Raw genomic sequence first — 16204 nt, forward strand, 5'->3', positions numbered from 1 at the left:
GCAGAGCATTAAGTTAAAGCTGACTGAAAAACTGAAATATGTAAATGAAGACTGGATTCAATAGTTTGTTTTTTTAATCAATCCATCGCACAAAGTCTGCAAAAAAATAATTTACGGTTATGAAATATTTTCTGCCATGCAGTGAAAGTGTCTCTGTCCTTGTCCGTGATGTTGACTCTGTTCTCTCTTACCGTCACATGCAGCACACTACGCTGCTGCAGCGTTTGGCTCCGTCGCCCAGACGCTTTCCCGGCCGCAAGCGACCGTCCCCAGAAGTGTAAGATGAATTTTTCATGGCGTGAATGCATGCAGTGACAATTTTAGAATGAGAGATTTGTTTTTATCGTCCTCCAGCAATCCTCTCTTAACACCAAGGAGACAAATAATTAATAATTAAGAGCAGCCGAAAGAGAAAAGATTACACTAATTGTTTTTAACAGAATGAGTGTGCGTGCTTTGCAGGAGGGCTGAGAGGAACAGAAGGGGATAACATCGATTTTGTTGTCTTTAGTAATTCTGTTCATGCAAGGATGATTCATACACACACACTCAAACACACACATTACTATAGACAGATGATTTTTTTTTTATTTAATTTCAAATCCCATTTCTCTAGAACTGGATCCAAAGCCTTTTAATGAACATTTAGCTGAAACATATGTGAAGCTCACATACACACACATACCTGGCTGCGACCAAACCATGACAGATGGAGACTTCAGTTAATCCTGAAAGCTCTGTGCTGTGGGTCCTTCGCTGGGTTTGGGTCACTGTGAGCTGCCATCTGAAAGCAAGGACCCAGAACAAAGGAGACATTTTTTGGCACCTAGAGAATGGATTTCGTTTATTTTGAGGTTTATTTCCAGGACCAGTTTGGAGTCCAGCATTCCTCTCCAGAGGCCTACAGAATAAGGCAGGGTATCCATTAAAAAGCTGAACATGTGCCCACAGAGTAAGCCTAATATTTTACAGAGTGGTATGTTTGCTGAGCAGGGGTCAGCCCGGTCGTCTGTCATTAGAACAGCAGGGTGTCCGCTGAGCTCAGAAATGGTCACTGGCCCTGTAGAGGCTGTTGAAAAATAGCAGTAGGTGGTGATGTTTTTCCCCTGCTTTACTCCCACAGGCTTTCTCGTCCATTTGTAAGCTGCTGGTGGTGTGTACAAGCTCAGAGTCGGCCTGTGATGGCAAGACTGTAAACAGTGTGTGTGTGTGTGCGCGAGTCCATGTGACACGCTGCCTGTCGGCTTGCGCTCAGCAGTCGGACTCAGGGATGGTCTGTGTATTTATAAAGGTGATGTCTTCAGGTTTGCGTCTGTGTGCGTGCCTATGATAGTGTACCCAAAGCTCAAGGGCATGTGAAAGTGATAATGACTCTCACAGATGGCTGGTAAATGTGTTGGGGATCTGATAGAGCAGATCTCGATGTGAGGAAAAAAAGAAGTCTTGCTGGCCTCAGTGGAGAGTGCTCACAGACTGTTCTGCACCAACACCAGCTCAAACCATCACTCAACACACAGCTTCTGTGTGTGTGTGTGTGCATGTTCTGTTTATGACTGTGTATTCGTGTGCATCTGTATGCGTGTCCACTTCAGGCCAGATGTCCAGAGATTTCCTCGGCTCATCTCGTCCGTGTCCATCTGTAAGCCAGCACCCCTCCGGGCTGATGTGTCTCTGTGATATTTGTGAGGGTGATATTTTAGTATTGTTGTTTATTGACTTTGCTAGATGAGAAAAAGTAGACCAATTTAAACCATAACCTGACACTCTCGCCATTGTGTTGCTGTTTATTGTGGGACTAGTTGTGTTAGTATTGTGACTGATTTCAAACAGCCTCGGTTGCTGCTGAATGGGACATCATGAGACTGAGGCGTCTTTTAAACAACACACATATACAGATATTGTTAGTTTTTCGAGTGGGCCTGTCCTACAAAACCTGTATGCGGTGTGTTAAACTGGATGCAGTGTGTGTGTGTTTCTCCACGTGGTTTGATCTGCACATGCTTATGTGTTCAGAGGTGGATTTTTTACTTATTGTCTAAAATGTGTTATAAGAAGTTACCTACAGTCAGGACTCACCCATGTGTGTTTCAGCCTGAGCCTTTGCTTCTCTGGCCGTACACAAAAGCTTTGAGACACGCAGCGATGAGCTCGTCGGCACTCTGTCAAACCAACAGGACTGAGGGGAGCAGGAACCAAATGCCAAGCTGCTCTCTGCCAAAGAGGAAACTGCTGAAAATGACATCAGCAGCCCAAAATGAATTCGAACGCGATGGACCCCCTTGTCTTGTGCCGCACTGTGTGGACAGAAGAGTTTAGTTGTTTCACTGGACGCACTGGAAAATGTGGATGCAGCGAGTGCTGCTTTATATTCAGTGAGCATCACAGTGTTATGTTGTTGATGATTATATTACTACTGAAGCAAATATCGTTCCAGTTGAGTTAAATTTTTGTTCAGTCCTAATAAGATTTTTCTATACAATAATGTGATAAATAATTGATGTGGTGTAATAAAAGCAGTCATCTCTGTAGCAGAAAAGCATGATTTCCATGCTGAGTGTTTGTATTCTGCTCCAGCTGTATTGATGCCTCCTCCTCCTCCTCCTCCTCCTCCTGGACCACAATTCATTTTTCACATCACTTGAAGCATCAGCGGAGCTCAGCTGTGATTACAAGCCAGCAACACAAATGTTCTGTCAACAGACGAGCACACCTGACCTCCTGTGCTGCGGGAGTTCATTATTAATTCCTTCCATTCATTTTGCTATCTCACGTCTGTCACCCATCATCTGGTTGTGTAGCACACGACCCAAAAAAAATTCAACTGGCTCAAAACTGACCTTCAGCCCCAGAAGTGTAAAGCCTCAGTGTGAGACAGATGCTGTGGGGAACGACCTTGATTAGCTCATATGCTAATCCCCTCTTTAAACAAAGTGACTCAATTAACCAAATTACTGTCTAACGAAGGCATCGCCTCGCATATTGATGCTTTGTTTTGGGGGGAGGATTTGCATTCTAATGGTGAAATGAATTCTCGCCTGACAACTGACTGGTGGTAAATCACACAGCAGTGCGATGAATCATAGAAAATCTGTCTCAATAATGAGTGTTGAAATGCGTTGTGGGTGCGGAGCGATTAGGAGAGATATGTGCTAATTGCCTGCTGTGTGTCCTGGATCATTCTCTCTTTTTCCTCCTCAGGCTCAGCTGTCATATGGTCTGTTTCACGACTCATCGAATAAAGGGGAACAGCCCGCGCAAAAGTTTTGCACCATCAAATGCAATTAAAAGATCACTTCACAGGTTAAAGCGTTCACTGTCTTTTTATCTTTTATTCAGGTTACTACATTTCCCAGTCTAACCTGACGCCATTAAAGCTGACACTTTTGTCCAAATTTATTCAATCCAAAAAAACTGCAGAAATCATGAAGGGGCATCAGCTTCATCAAATATGCTGAACTGCTTCAAGTGCTGCTGTGGTGCCTTTGAGGGAGGATGTGAGCAGTTGGAGTTCAGAGGGTGGAGAGGAGGATTCAGTGATTCAAAGAAGAAAGATCCAGCAGGCTGACGATGGCGAGGAGGGAGTGACAGACAGAAGGGCTGCGCCGGTGCCTTTCAACCAGACTGCTGAGAGCCAAGAAGGGGTCAGTTTGTAAGTCTGTGGTGGTGGTGGTGTATTTGACTGCACTGAAAGAAAATATGTTTCTATTATGGTGTCCATCTTAAAAACTATACAATATTATTGTTCAAACACCTCAAACTGCACTATACAGACAAAAGTATTGGGACGGGATGTTTCTCAGGGTTTGGGCTCGGCCCCTGACTTCCAGTGAAGGGAAATCTTAATGCTTCAGCACACCAAGACATTTGGGACAATGCTGTGCTTCTAACTTTGTGGCAACAGTTTGTTGAAGGCCCTTTTCTATTCCAGCATGACTGTGACCCAGTGCACAAAGCAAAGCTCCATAAAGACATGGTTGGATGAGTTTGGTGTGGAAGAACTTGACTGGTCCACACAGAGTCCTGACCTCAACCCCATCCAACACCTTTGGGATGAACTGGAACGGAGATTGTGAGCCAGGCCTTTTGGTCCAACATCAGTGTGTGACCTCACAAATGCTCTACTGCATGAATGGGCACAAATTCCCACAGAAACACTCCAACATGTTGTGGAAAGCCTTCACAGAAGAATGGAAGCTGTTACGCTTGGAGTGACGGTCAGTTGCCCCAATACTTTTGTCCATATAGTGTTCATCTTAAAGAATTACCAAATCTCTGTGCTGAAAAACATTTTACAGAATCTTTTTTGTTCTGTTTCCTTTATAAATGTAGCAGATTGACTGAAGGGACTCTTTCCTGTTTTATTCACTTGTAGTTAGGTTGAGTTTGAGAAAGAGTTTGCTCTGTATTTACAGTAAATGCTGCATTGAGGTAATGAAGGCATGTCCACATTTTTGCATACATGTGCTGAAAGAACACAAAGAAGACATGTTTTCATTTTTGTTTATTTTGCACAAAGACACAATTTACAACAACCAAAGTAAACAGACCGGTTTGAACGACAATCTGGCAGTGTTGTCATCGTATTGTGGAGTTAATCAATTTCTATTAAAAAACAGTTGTCCTCAGGTAATTATGTCCACACATTCATGAACAATAATATTTGCAGAGGAAATGGAATTGATTTTGGTTGCTGCTCCTTGTTGTCAGGGTGACTGCATTTTAAAATAGTCATAACATAAATGTTGGATTTCATTGTCCCTGCAGCTATAAGCGCTGTGCATTTAATCATGCTTTTTTTTTTTATAACTGATTTATCATATTTAAATACAGAAGATGAAATTAGAACTTATGCATTCAGCTTCAGTGTACACAGTGTCTGTGATGTTGACATCAGAGTGCGATCTCATCCAGTGGGATCTTTATCTTCTTTAGAGAGAATGAGAAGATCAAACGCCAAGAAACTCCCAACATTTGAATGACTGACACAAATAAGACGAAGATCACAAATGAAGCCGCTCTGTCCTCATCCATCCATCCATCCATCCATCCATCCATCCATCCATCTTCTGCTTCATCTGGAATCGGGTCGCGGGGGCAGCAGCTTGAGCAGGGATGCCCAGACTTCCTCTCCTCAGACACTTCCTCCAGCTCTTCTGGGTGGACCCCAATGCGTTCCCAGATAAGACAAGACAACAAGGACGTGTACGTCGTCTGGAGTGGCGTTACCGGGGCCTCACCCTGGAGCCAGGCCAGGGGGTTGGGGCGAGCATCTGGTGGCCGGGTCTCTGCCCACGGGACCCGACTGGGTACAGCCCAAACAAGCAACGCGGGCCCGCTCTCCCATAGGCCCACCACCCACCAGAGGGTTCAGAAGGGGCTGGTGCAATGTGGTTTGGGCGACAGCTGTAGACAGGGATCACGGCAACCCAAACCCTGTACAAAACACTCTGCCTCCTCACTTCTTAAATCAGACGTTGTTGCTGTCCCACAGTGAGGCTGCATGTGTGCATGTATGAGAGCAATCACTGGTGGGCATCAGGTGAAGCGCATCCTCCTGTAGCCTCTGTGGCCTGTGGGCTGCTGTGTGCTGCTGAGCCCACAGAGTTTGATTGATGAATGAGGCACAGGCAGGTTAGCAGGCGAGAAGCCAGGTCGGCCTGTGAGCTGAATCGCACTGAGCTGATTATTATCCATCACGCAGACGGACTGAAATAAAGACCTGTGACACTTGAATCGGCTCTAAATGAGAGCTTTTTTTATTGACCCTGAAACTAGAGAGCTGTGGATGCCACCTGTGTATTACACATTTGGTGTAATGTATGACACAGGTTGTGTAATACACAGGTGTGTGATGCTGTCTGCACTCATCCTCCTGTGGAAAGTACAATTATCACACAGTGTCACAGAGTTAGTGTGTGCTGCCACTGATGGAAGGTTTTTGCAGTAGCAACTGTTTGTTTTGCACGTTTTTGGCCACACATCAGTGATCAAAGCTGTTTCCTGGTCAGTCACAAGGAAATCAAATGAAACGCACCGAAGCTTTACATGTTTAGGTACTCAGGATCCAACCTGTATGATCTGATTGGTTTAAAACCTTCACTAATCATGAATTAAATGAAAGCATGTAAGGTGGATGGGGTCGCTTGTCGTGACGAACTTGGATCATCATCGCTTTCAGCCACATTTAGATCATAGCAGGTTTCGTCTCAGGAAACGTCTCAGCTGAAGACCTCTGATACACTCACTGTGCTGTGTATTGCATGCGCAGCACCAAGTCGCAGACAGAATGAAGTAGGTGATGACGAGTGGAACATTTAGCCACTGAAGAGTGTGATATTTTCCTCTGGAGACCAAACCAGAGCTGAAAGAGGATTATTGAATATTGGAATTCAGACGACGAATTTGACATCAATCATTTGGACACAAACACAACTTGGATGAACACTGCTGGATGAATTCTTCTTGTGGGGCCAAAAATGAGGAAAATACTTAGCAATGTCAGCAGGAAAGCATTCATGTGCCCCACAGCTGTATCCAGCAGCAGCTGCACAGATGTACAAACTTTACCTTTAGATTATTAACTGTATCACTTAAGCCCTCATGAGCAGACGTAAAGACATCCATCCATTCATTTGTTTCTTAGTCCCATCCATCCAATCTGGGCTGAAGTGGCAGCAAGCTGAGCAGAGTAGCCAAGTGATTCCTTTTTGGTTTTTTTCCCAGCCACGTCCTACAGCTCCTTCTGGAGAGCCCACCCAGGCCACATGGGATGTGTAGTCCCTTCAGTGGCTTTTATGGTTGCTCTGGGCTCTCAGTTCCACGTGCCCACAATACTTGATCTCCAGCTGTAAAAAAGTCATAGATATTTAGACTGATGCATATTTACCCATAACATTCATTTTTCCTGCTGTCTGTGATTTGGCACACAGTCTGCTGTACTTGATTGAGTGTATGTACTTCAGGCAGTGTGCCAGGCTAAAAGCCAGCTTAGAGATGAATCACCCCCTGTTGATCAATTTCATAAAAAGAACTGAAAGCAAAATAAAGACGTATTCCCTGTCACAATTGATTAGGCAGTGGTTGACATATGAGGGCCAGCTTTACGTAATTCAGTGACATTTGACTGTTGATGCCATCAAGGTGAAAATGTGCATCAAGTTGACTGTATAATGTTGCAATGTACAGTTTTATGTCTAATTGCATTAGAAATGCAACTATTATGTAATAGAACAGCTACTGCGGTATACATGTTTGCACACATTATGTTATGAATGGAAAGCTGATGAGAGAAGGCTACACGTGAGAATCACCTGTACTGTTGCTAACCTTTTCCTGAACTCATCTAAAACATGCTGAGCTCTATGTTTGCTTCGCTGTATAGATTGGCCACAGCCCAGAGGGTTTCATTCCAACTGGATAATTTCCTTGCAGCTCCCACTCAGACCCCCAAACGCCTATCAGTGAGAAAACAGAAAGATAAAAACGTGGAATAACACCATAAGAGTCATCGGCATCCTGTAAGGTGCATGTGATAGTTTTGCTTCCTGCCTGTGTATTAGAGTGATCATGGGAGCTTTCGTGTGTGTGTGTGTGTGGAGCTTATAGATGGCTGTCAGTCCTTGTAGGTCTCATCTCTGCACGTGATCGCAGCGTTCAACACGTGACCAGTCAACTCAGCACAGATGCCTCGCATTTGGTTGTCGTCCCGAGAAACTGTGCGTCCTTTATGTACTACATCTGAGAGCTGTGAGCTTGGCAGAAATACGATCAACCAAATATAGGAGCAGGAGGACGGTGTGAAAATGAGTACAACTCATCAGGTGTGATGAATGTAAAGGAAGTGTCAGTGTATAGTAAAAGGCTCCTGATGGGAACAGCGGGTAAAACTGTCTAAGATATCATCCCAATATCCTGTGGAATATTTCAGCTTGGATCACGATTGTTGCAGCATGCAGATTAAGTTCCTGACATGTTCTGAGCTCAGCCAACATGTTGAAAGGCTTCTGTCAATCTGGTGTATTTTTGTGCATGTATATGTCAGTGAGAACATGAAGAATACTGCACATAAAAATATGTGGAGTTACATGGAGGTCCAGTTGTCTGAAAAGATCCCACAGCATGTCTGCTCCCAATTGAAATGCTGCAAACCAGGAGAGTTTTGTCATTTTATTTGTGCGCCTTCATTCAGGGTAGGACACACCTGTACCTCTCCATCTGCACAGCTGAGCCCCGGGGTTTGTTCTGCACTTCGTTTTTGGCACAGTATAAAAAGACTGTCGTCATGAATAAAAAGAGAAATGTGCATGAATAAAAAAGATTTTGGTACCTTTGCATTTCTGGGACCATTTTGCTTTTTTTGTCCTACGGATAGCAGGTGAAAGAGTAACATAACACTGTAAAATACTGCACCAGAAAAACTGTGTTAGTGTGGGTTAAAGTTCAGCAGAAGTTTCTTTTCATGTCATCGCTGTGGGCTGTGGAGCCAGCAGGAGCGGCAGACTGATGCTCGGCTGTCTGAGGAGACCTTTGCTGCTCTGAAGCTGCTGCTCTGTTGGTTACATCTTATCTACTGGAGATTCACTTTGAAATGCAAGGAAGGGCAGTTTGTAACTCACTCGTCTGTAACTGTGTCTCTGTAGTTCCCTAAAAACGATCATCTGAATCTCGTCATCGACACCTGAAGTAGAGAAAATTAAGCTTCTGACGGTTTTCTCTCATTTTGGCTGCGTGTTTTTTGTTTAATTTCATTTAATTTCTTGAGGCATGCAGTAGTAATGTAGAATGACCACAACTATCAAGCAGTTGGTTAGCGTTATTAAAAGATCATATTTTGTCTCAAAATACCTGGTTTTGGCACTCCAAACATGGCTGGAAACTCTCCTGACATCTTAGTGAAAATATGCACTTTTGTTGCCAAAACACAGCTGGAAAATCTCCCAAAGTATCCGCAAATGTCCGCGATGACAGCTACAAAATGTCCCAGCGTCCACTGAGGTAGCTGGCTTGTTGATGGTAGGTTGACATGGGCTCCAGCAGCTGTCTCTTGTCAGACCACCGCCGACCCCTCCATCAAAATCAGAACATATTATGACATATTGTAGACAAAATATTTAGTGCTGAAGTGAACTTCTGTTGGCGACGGTTGTGCATAATATGTTTTCTTTTCATAGCTGTGATGGCAATGCAGCTCAGTCTCTCTGTTGTTCCTATTTGTCACAATAAGTCAAAGGTCATGTATGATATGGATTAGATTACAGCAGGGCCTCTTTCGTCAGAGGGAGCTGATGTGAATTCTTCTGGGAATTCATTGCTGACATTGTGTTTACTTTCGTTTTTAATTTGAGAAATCCTTAATTAGAGAATTAATTAACTAATGAAAAGTCGAACAACAACCTGAAAGTGCAAGTTGAACACTATCCCGACTAAGAAACGCAGCAAAATGTTCCTGCAGCCCTGCAAAGATCAAAATAGACTCCATTCCCAAATGTAATGTACAAGTTACGTAACATTAAAGTGGCTCCTTCGTAAAATCTTCTTTCAAAGTGGCTTGTGGGCTCACGGAAATGACAACGACATTCTTTTGCATATTTTTTTTATTATATAATGAACAACTGCACACAATTAACATGCTACATTTTCTCCACATTGTATGGTAACTTTCTTTCGTTCATGATCCAACAGGAATATTCTGTCACATTTACAGACAGGCTGCTGAACACCTAAAACATTAGTGTAATTCAGTAAAAATGTAATATATTCAGAAGTATTCAAATGTGCCTCTCTGTATTGCAGCGGAGCAGCTGCCACATGCTGGCCCTGGAGTCAGGCCCCGTCTGTCACCTGGTCCATGTGAACCCCCAGTCCCAGATCCTCCTGTCATTAAAGAAGGTAGCTGCAGGATAAGAGCTGACTGCTCTGTGTTCCTGCGTTGCACTCACTCACTCAAAGAAAACATATTCACATCAGGAATTTCAGTTTAGAAAAGGTTAACAGAAAACATCCAGGGTGTTTTTAGATTTTCTTATTCGTGTTAACATTTCACTCTCGCACAATGTTTTACCGCCTCGCAGCAAGAACCGCAAAGCAGGACGTGTAGAGCTGCCAGTTTGCCAAGTCTGTCTTTGGACTGTGGCTGTGACAAAGTTGTGCTTAAGTTCTGGTTACGTTTAAGCACCAAAAACATTTGGTTAGGGTTAGAAAAAGATCATGTTTTGCCTGAAAAATGCTTTTGTTGCCACTAACATGACCAGAAACTTGTTCAAAATGTCTGCTTAGTTACCACATACATGGCTGGATATGATGGTACAAAAAAGGAGGGCCACAAAATGTCCCCGTGCTAAGCTGACCCGTTGGTTGGTTGAAATGATCTCGAACTGCGGTCTCTTTCTTGGCAGCCTTCACCGACTCCTTCACTTCTCAATACCATCGGCTCATATGCGTGCAGTCTGTTCGTATCATACAAATGTTGCCGTGATGTGTTTGAAACACACAAATCTGACTTGTCGGCGGTTTGCAAAAACACACAGTGCTAACATTTTATCCAAGCCTTCATTTTAATTCAGGGAGTAAAATTCCAGGTTATGTGGCAGCCAGGATTATGGCTGTGATAATAATTTTTTAATGTTCATCGTGTCTGTGTGTATCATATTCGCCCCCCCACAAAGCAGCCAGAGGCTTCGTGGTCCTCAGAGACCATCAGGCGCAGCAGTCAGGGCTTTCGGTTTCATTCCAGCAAATTCACAACAGACACATTGATTAGATTCCCTCCTGAAAAAAGCCGACACAGAGATACTGTGACTCACTCCATCAAGAACTCACACACAGTGTACATACACCGCACATGCTGTCGCGCTTGCACTTGCGCAGACGCACACCTCATGGTGGTGAGTTTTCCGAGGCTGAACTGGTGTGGGAACTGAGCACAGATTGGATATGCGATGCATGGAGTGTGGCTGCATGTGTGTACAAGTGTGTATGAAAGCAGGAGCTCAGAATAGCTCACTGTGTTCCCTGCACGAGGTACCTATCAAACCCCAACCTGATAAAAAACTGCTAAGACTGCAATTTTTGAGTTCTTTCCCTAAATTAAATAAGTACTGATTTACTTATTTTCATGTCTTTATGGGTTCTCTGCAGCACTGACTCCTGGTTACATATATTATGTGACATATTTGTGCTATTAATTATTTATTGTGGAGAAACAGGTTTATGGCTGTAACACATCATGGGCTTGTCATTATGGTCATTTACAAAGCAATCCTGACTTAAGTGTTTTATTTGTGTTCAACCATCCACAGAACCAACTCCTGCCCGTCAGGCTCCTGTACACGAACCAATGGGCACCGGGTTAGCAGCTCTCGCTAAAGCTGGCGTCACAGAACACCTGAAGTGCAGTGTGGGTATTTGATGAACAGCAACTAGACTACAACATTATCTGATTGGGTAACAGTTGCTATCAAGGCCACGTCTATAATGAGTAATGCAAACATGCACAGTATGTTTTAGTGCATTCATAATGCTTTATGACTGCACTCATAAACACACATAATGCTTCCTGATGCTCAAACATTATGTTCACATACATTATGACTGCCTGTGCTCACCTGTACACACCTCAGTAGTAATACATGATAATCACTTATTCTTTTAACTGCATGAAAACGCACTACACTTTACTGAGCGCACACAGTGATAACCTGTGATACAACACTATTCACACTTCTCCTGACTGCAGCTGACTGTTCAGTATGGGTGAATATTTACAGCCATAATGTACTATAAGCCCATCAGTATACCTCTAGTTTATAACAAGTCAAGAGCATCTTCTAATTCATCACCTGTCACCTGTGTAAGGTTTGATGACTGTGCATCAGTGCATCAGAAAGCATTATGTGTGTTTGTAAGTCATAAAGCATTATGGATGCATTATAATACACTGCCATAACACACTATAGATGTGATCTTCATAGAAAATGTCACCAAAGTTTTTTCTACTAAAAATATCTACCTTACACTCATAATAACATGAGGGTCACATGACCAAATCAACCTACATGTAAATAACAGGCCTGAGTGATTGGAACCAACAATCAGGCGAAGCAGCTGCTTCCTGTCGCTCTGATTCCAGCGTGTGCTTCACTGTAAAAATGAAAGTGTTGGATGAAATGCTGCAGATCACTGACTTGCATACGCCATCAAAACAATGTTTATCTGGAGTGTTTATTTTGTCTCTTCCTTTCACTTGCTTCTCACCTTTACAGGAACTGATGTAGCTGTGGCTTCTACTTCCTTTTGACCAGGACGTTCATACACTGACCTCAAGACATTCAGCATGTGGAAGACGTATCCCCACACAGTGAGCCACTGCTTTACAATGCAAGAGGCTTTGTCTCATCTTTATAAAAGGTGTTCAGTGTTGGGACAAAACTGCCACTGGACGTGTATGTCCAGCATGTCCAAGCTTGGACGGTAATCAAAAGGTCACAGCCACATAAGTTTAATTCTAGATTTTACGTTTTATTTGGAAAAAAATGTAAAAAAAGAAAAAAAAAGATCCACAAACAAAGTCTACGGCAAACTCACAAGACGTGTGACTCCTACATGCTGACTCATACTAAGTCACACCGGTCGAGAACCCTTTAAATGCCTTAAAATGTGAAAAATAATTGTCGTAACCATGACAGTAAAAAGTGGGCACAAAACTCTGAGTCTAGATTACAGCCATTAAACTGAACAATACCCCATCAGACAGAGGCATTCATGTGATTAGACTGACAGGAACAGAAATAAAGAAGGAGAGCAGGTGAGCAGAAAGTGATCAAACACCGGCACCTCACAGGGATTTAACGGAAAATCAGCTCCACTGATTCGTGTTGGTCTTTGTGTGTGCGAGCACTGGCTCAAATGCAGCGACAGTTCATTTGGTGACTTGCAGGTCAAACTGAGTTACAGCTGGATTTAAAAGGTGAACTCTCTCTCTAACCCTCTGCGTATAGCTAGTCAAACCACTGATTTTCAACCACTGTGCCTCGGCACGCTAGTGTGCCGTGAGAGATCCGATTTCACTTAATTAGTCTTAAAACACATGAAAATTAATTAATTATTATTTGCAAATAATATGCCATTGTCGAGATCCTGTGTTATAATTCAGTCACTGGCACTTCCAGTTCCAGAGTTAGTGATGCATGATACAGGTAGCAGTGACAGCGATGGAGAAGTTTTTAAAAAGGAAAAACGCATGCTCTGAAGTGTGAGCAGAGACTGAGAGCTGGTGAAGAAGAGCTTCATGTGTGTTCTTTCTTCAGTTCTTGCCGGGATATCGGCTTTGTGCTCATCTGAACAGGCCCAGGTTTCACACTGAGTGAGTATAAATAAATGCTATGACTGTATTGTCATTGTTTTGGATCTGTATTAGGCTGCAGCAGAGTGTCATTTTGTGACTTTTTGGGTGGTAACTGATGTGTTGCAGGATTCTTTCAGTGTACAAAATGTGCCGTGGCACAAAAAGGGTAGAAAAACATTGCTCCAAACTGTTTTCACTGATTGTATTTCAGTGAAGTTGCTCCTTGCCACACACTCCTGAAATTTGGTTACTGAAACGCTGCCAGCCACATATCTTTAGCTTTTAGACGCCTTTTGGCTTGCAAATCGCCAAACTAAATGCTTGTCGTGCTCCTTTGCACGTTCCTGCCACTGATTTCAGGAGCATGCTCAGTAAATAAAGGGAAATGTGTGACATGCTTGTGGGCCACAACATGATCACTTGTTCAGGCATTTCCTTTGCTTGTTATTGGGGTCGCGGTGGAGATCAGAGCAGCAGTCATGTCTTATTCCCTCACAACTTTCCTCTGCTTCGCCTTCTCCAGGTAGCCTCACCCTTCCTGGGAGATGTCGACTCTTCGCTGTGTCCTGGGTTTTGCTCAGGGTTGTCCTCTCAGGTATGTGATGGATCCAGAAACCAAAAACCAACCAAAACCACCTTAACTGGACCTTCTTAAAGCATAAATCCACAGCCGTTTTGAGAAACCACAAAGACATAGTGATTATGTCTTTAAAACAGTGAACATTTACTTAATAGTTTAATGCGAATTTAGTTTCAATATAAAATAATTAGAATTAAAATACAGGCCTGTGATTTTTTTTCCGTCATTGGTAATTAAATTCCAGACAGATGCTGGAAAGAGTTTAGATATAAAGTGGTGCCGTTTGAAAAAGTAGGCCGCTCATCAGAAACAACGAGAATACCGGAAACTACATGATTTAATTTTGGAAATAAAAGTGTCAAACCAATCTGTCTGAAAATGAAAATCAAGAACAAAGAAATATTAAAACTATAAAAATGACCCTTTAAGTCAATTACGGAGGGAAATGATTCTTTTCACAGCAATAGTAAGATGTTCTGCTTTAATGGCTGGCAGTGAGGGCATTATTTTGAAAGATAACACCGGAAAAAGTTATCTTGTTTTGGCTCGTTTGTCATATGTTCGCTTTTAAAATTAAGAGCTGAGGAAGTGGTCGGGGGGGAAACGTGTCCGGTTAACTCTTTCTAAACGGTGCAGGCAGTTTCTCCAGTAGAAAATGACACAACAAAGCCAGCGAGGCGAAGAAGAGTGATAACAGCCAATCGCTGCGCTCCTGTTCGATTGCGTATTGATTCGGGTCGGAGCGTCTCCTTTAGCCGCCGGGCTGCGCTCGTTAATCTTCCGCACCTGTACGTGTGTGCGCGCGTCTCCAGTCCGGGGAATTTTACTTTGAGTCAAGGACATTTACAGTGAAATGTTTCTTTATGACTACACTTCACCACTCATGAATATGACCGGATGCGACGTGGAATGAGAGAAGAAATTAAAAAATTGATGAGAGTTTGGCGAAAAGTGCAACTCGACTAAATGCGCCGCGCGCTGCTGGTCTTCACGTCCGAAGAAAAGGAAACACAATCAGTGTGACCTTTCATTTCTTTTGCCTTTTCTTTTTTAACGATGGGAAGAAATGACTGCACTGCCTTCCTGAAATAAAGGAGTAATTCTCTAATAACACAAACAATCACAATCGATCAGCGAGGCTGATTGAGGAGTCCACCACAAGTCTCTAAACTGGATCCTACTGCGGGCATCGATTAACGGATTTGACTGATCATCTTCAGACGCTCAGCACCCTCGAAGGTAAATTGCAGGTATTAGACAATGAATTACCTCTGCGTGAGAAATGAATAGGCTGCAGCTTGTTGTTCCAGCCTATTGATGCCTTTGGTGCGCTGCTCCCCGCAGGCCCACACCTGTTCGTGTCGCTCCTGCTGATGTCCACTCAGAGGAGTCCGAGTATCCGCCTCAGATTTCGGCTGATGATTAATGCTGTGGATCTGGTGGGAGAAATGGGCTATGAAATGAGTCAAAAATGTTTTATTTCTTTTTTGTGTGAAGCCCTAACGAGATTTGCCAAGGACTGCAGTAACAAAATGGTCTGGTTGGTGTTTCATAAAGTTTTTAAATAAATTTTTTGAAGATAAATCGTCTTTGAGATTCCGCATTTTCAACGCGACACGATGCATTCAAAGACAGATGCGAGCATGTGAGATTTTTACAACACACCATGATTCTCCCACTCTGTCATTCTGAGCAGAAGGTCTTTTAATGAGGATTCCCACACTAATGCCTGTTGGTGCTGATCGTAGCTGTTGCATGCATGTAGTTTCTGTCTCACTGATGACGAGCAGCTCACAGGAGTGTGTGTCTCTGTGTGTTTGTGTGTGTGCGCGCGCGCTTCGATGTGATGTACTGGAGGTGTGAAGGGGCTCAGCAGAGCCCTCACTGTGGACCCCCCGCCGGCCGCCCACCATCACAATCACCATCCTCCCGTTGCGCAGCGTCCAAAGCGCGTTCTTGCTCCACACGGTGGCGCACGCTGTGACGCACGGCGCGCTCTCCCAGCGAGGTGTCTCTCTGTCTGTGTGATTTACCTTCACAGCATCCCCGTGTTGACCTGCAGAGCGCACTGTGAGCACAATCCACTGGGAAATAAAGGCGTTGTGTCTGTCACGGTCTCTCTCGTTCTCTTGATAATCTTGCTTCCTACTTTTTCCTGTCTTTTTCTTTCTTGTCAGCTCATGTTGGTGTGTCATTCCTCAACTGACTGTCTGTCTACACCCTGTCTCTCTCTCTGTCTGTCTGTCTCAGCGTGTGCCTCTCTTTTTTCCTTTGCCTTTATC

General features: G+C 43.5%; 1 protein-coding gene and 1 long non-coding RNA gene across 2 annotated transcripts in view; both read left to right on the plus strand.

Moving 5' to 3' along the window:
- Positions 1 to 9393: 9393 nt before the first annotated feature.
- Positions 9394 to 12552, plus strand: LOC124059671. The gene is made up of 3 exons (XR_006843412.1): positions 9394 to 9888; positions 11298 to 11395; positions 12261 to 12552. It is a non-coding gene; the product is annotated as an uncharacterized LOC124059671 (long non-coding RNA).
- A 2590-nt stretch (positions 12553 to 15142) lies between these two features.
- Positions 15143 to 16204, plus strand: part of caln1 (calneuron 1) — a 49858-nt gene continuing 48796 nt past the window's right edge. Inside the window, exon 1 of the mRNA XM_046389886.1 lies at positions 15143 to 15161. The gene's annotated coding sequence lies outside the window, so the exon portion shown is untranslated. The remainder of the gene's footprint in view (positions 15162 to 16204) is intronic.

Source organism: Scatophagus argus, chromosome 5 (genome assembly GCF_020382885.2).
Source record: "Scatophagus argus isolate fScaArg1 chromosome 5, fScaArg1.pri, whole genome shotgun sequence".
Taxonomy (NCBI): domain Eukaryota; kingdom Metazoa; phylum Chordata; class Actinopteri; family Scatophagidae; genus Scatophagus; species Scatophagus argus.